This window comes from Podarcis bocagei (assembly GCF_964188305.1).
Source record: "Podarcis bocagei genome assembly, chromosome: 13".
NCBI lineage: Eukaryota > Metazoa > Chordata > Lepidosauria > Squamata > Lacertidae > Podarcis > Podarcis bocagei.
Window position 1 is genome coordinate 54,233,770 of NC_138138.1, and position 4,073 is coordinate 54,237,842.

The following is a 4,073-nucleotide window of genomic DNA, read 5'->3' on the forward strand; positions in this document are numbered from 1 at the left end:
GAATATAGAGATGACTAAGATGACAGAGGTTGGAAAGTAACAATTGGGAGTTGCTTAAAATTATGGACATTGGGATGCAGAAAGGGGGGGTATGGGGAAGTCCGAGAAAAGAGGTTTATGAAAATATGCTATGAAATTATACATGTATGTTTGTCTTTTTAAGTGTTTGTTTGTTTTCTAAAATTTTGTAAAACCAATAAAAATTTTATTAAAAAAAAGAAAAGGAAAAGACCCTGATGTTGGGAAAGATGGAGGGTGCAAGGAGAAGGGGACGACAGAGGATGAGATGGTTGGACAGTGTTCTTGAAGCGACCAGCATGAGTTTGACCAAACTGCGGGAGGCAGTGGAAGACAGGAGTGCCTGGCGTGCTCTGGCCCATGGGGTCACGAAGAGTCGGACATGACTAAACAACTAAACAGCAACAACAAGATAAAAACAACCATATAGAAAAGTAGTCGCCAAACTTTCTCAAAAGGGGGGCACCACCCCTTGGTTCCATAAACTCATCCCCAGTGCTTTTCATCTCTGAAAAGTTATGTTTGCAGTAAGGAAGATCATAACATGGATAATTTCCAAACAGTAACAGTAATTGCACATTTCTTGAAAATCCACTTTAAACTATTTATTTTAATGAATTGAACAGTGGTGATGTTGTTGGTGGTGTCTGTCTTTGGAGACAACGGAGGAGAGCATCTTTGGGGGTGAGGTTAAGCAGTTGGAAGGTTGCAGTGCCAGCTGTGGCTGTAGTAAGACCGATAGGGGAGAGACATGTTTTGTTGCAGCTGGGGCAGAGGAAGGAGTCCGGTTGGGCTGCTGCACCATGATATCTGGCGATGCAGTCAAACCCTGGTTGTCGAATGTAAACCGTTCCGGAAGACCGTTCGACTTCCGAAATGTTCGACGACCAAAAACTAAAAGCAAAAGCCTCAGTACAGTAGGGAAACTCAAAATGGAAGCCACGTAGCACGTTCGGCTTTCAGAAATCATTCGAAAACTGGAGCAGTTACTTCCAGGTTTTTGGCATTCGGGAGCCGAAATGTTCCAAAGCGTTCAGGAACCAAGGTTTGACTGTGCCAGCTTTTTAATGCCCGATGGTCGTTGACACCTCCCACATCTCTCTGCTGCCCCCTTGCCTCTTACCACCCCCCCACAAACACCCCAGATAATCCCAGCAGCACACTCCCAGGGGGTGGTAGTGCCCCCTTTGGGAACAACTGGCTTACAGCTTCTCTATGGAGTAAGCAGTATATAGGTACAGGTAAAGGGTCCAATCGCAGACGACTCTGGGGTTGTGGCGCTCATCTCGCTTTACTGGCCGAGGGAGCCGGCGTACAGCTTCTGGGTCATGTGACCAGCAGGACTAAGCCGCTTCTGGCGAACCAGAGCAGCGCACGGAAACGCCGTTTACCTTCCTGCCGGAGTGGTACCTATTTATCTACTTGCACTTGGACGTGCTTTCGAACTGCTAGGTTGGCAGGAGCAGGGACTGAGCAACGGGAGCTCACCCCGTCGCAGGGATTCGAACTGCTGACCTTCTGATCGGCAAGTCCTAGGCACTGTGGTTTAACCCAGAGCGCCACCCGCGTCCCTTAAGCAGTATATACATTTTGTTAAATGCAAAGAAAGAAGTATCTCTGGGATCTGCCCAAATGTTTTAAAAAATAAAAAGCTCACAGGAAAAAAATCTCAAGACAAATAAAACAACAATTTAAAACCTTTAAAATTTAAAATGGTACCTCTGCTGCTGCTGCTGTTATGTAACGCACACAATTATTTCCAATCTTTATGGATACAGCCTCGTGAATCCATGATACCTTCTTTTTGGGCGACCCCTCATAGACGAGTAAGATTGTATTCCATAAATACGGTTTTAACAATGAGTCCGTAAGTGACACTGGAGGCGAATTCTTCGACAGTGGGGACATTGTATATGTACAGCGGTGCTACCCCAAATGGCCATCGGGAGGCGCTGCAGCACTTTCACTTCTTGCAATGGTTCCCTGGGAGAATTCAGGCTTGCAAGTTAAGAGTCTGCAGGTGTCTAGCCTTCCCTAGGAAAGTAGCCAGCTTCTGGATAACTCCATAGTCCTGGGTCATAATTATTTTAATTTGTTTACTTCCAGCATTGTTCCACACTTGCTGGGGGTTTTTTTTAACCACAGCATGCAATGCGGTCCATTCAGTTTAAACAACATTTAAAACAGCGGTTCTCAGGAGACGAGAGGATCGCAACTGTGGCGGATCAACTCAAGGACAATCGAAGAATCATTTGAACATTTCAGTCGAGTATAGTATCAAAATGCGGGTGGTGCTGTGGGTTAAACCACAGATCATAGGACTTGCCGATCAGAAGGTCGGTGGTTCGAAAGCACGCCAAAGTGCAAGTAGATCAATAGGCACCGCTCCGGCGGGAAGGTAAACAGCGTTTCTGTGCGCTGCTCTGGTTCGCCAGAAGCGGCTTTGTCCTGCTGGCCACATGACCCAGAAGCTGTACGCCGGCTCCCTCGGCCAGTAAAGCAAGGTGAGCGCCACAACCCCAGAGTCATCCGTGACTGGACCTAATGGTCAGGGGTCCCTTTACCTTTACCTAGATTGCAGACGTCCCTGATCTAGAACATCACAGCAGCCACCAAGCAGATGCCCTCACAAACGTCACAAGTTCATAATTTTCCCCTTCATTTCCAATGCTTGGCAGTTTCAGGTATGCTGTCTCTGCAAGTGAGACTCTTTAGGTATTGGGGCAGCCAGTACGTTTGCCCACCCCCTCCAGATCTTCGCCTCATCCCCACATGAGGCCACAAGACTGCTGGGATTTGTGCTTTGACCCATCTCAGAGAGAGATTGGGGACCTTTTCCAGCCCAAGAGCTTTTGGGCAACCTTTCGAGGGCCACGTGGCAGAGGGAAGCGGGGCCAGAGGCAAAAAGTGAGCAGATTCTTGCCTGTGTCTTCCAGGATACATTCCAGCCACGAAGAAGCCCAAGTTAAATACCCCTTTGCCCTTTCCCAACACCTGACCAACCTGGCAGATCCACAAAATTAAGGCTACTGAAATTTCAGTAAAATTCAGTTGGAAAATAAGTATGGGGAAACATCTATAGATTTTTGTTGTTTGTGTAACTTTCTAAAAATGACACAAAACTTTATGGTAGAACTCGTGCCAAAAAATAAATTTGCTGCATGCAATAGAATTAAAGATACTTGTGGGTTCAGTTTTGAATGTTTCACAAAAAATTAAAACTTCAGCCATATGTATTTTCACTTAGAGTAAATATTGTTGAGTTCTGTGAGATTTGCTTATAAGTGAACATGTTTAGGGCCAGACTGTTTGGATATGTCTGTTTTCTACAAATTAAAAACAATATTCAGCTCAGTGTTGCTGAACAAGCAAGTTGCTTACCGTATTTTTCACCCCATAGGACGCACCAGCCCATAGGATGCACCAAGTTTTTTTGGGGGGGAATAAAGAAAAAAAAATTATTTCCCCCCCAGGCGTTTGTGGGGCTGGCGGCGGGGAGAAGCACGCATCTCCCCGTCGTCAGCCTCCAAACCATATCGGGAGACAGTGGGATGGCGGCATTCCACCTCCCCGCTGTCCCCCGACCTTGTGGGGCTGGCGCTGCGGCTCTCCTGAAGCCTGGAGAGCGAGAGGGGTCGGTGTGCACCGACCCCTCTCGCTTTCCAGGCTTCAGCGAAAGCCTGCATTCGGCCCATAGGACGCACACACATTTCCCCTTCATTTTTGGAGGGGGGAAAGTGCATCCTATAGGGCGAAAAATACGGTAGGTTCTTTCTCTGGGACTAGACGCAAGTTCTTGGACAGTATTAAGGAACTTACAAGAAGGCTAGACCACACTTCCAGTTTAAGAGCAATGAGCTGCTTTGTATTTTGCAACATTTATTTTGTAACTTGTTTCAGGCTGTTTATATACGAGAATGGTTGTGCAATATCATGTCTCTTTGGCAATACTGAATACAAAAAATGTGTGTATTAGGAAAAAATCATGCTAAAATTCATGCCGATGAATTTTCATGAGGACGGGCACCCAAAACACGAGTCAAACTGAAGCCTGC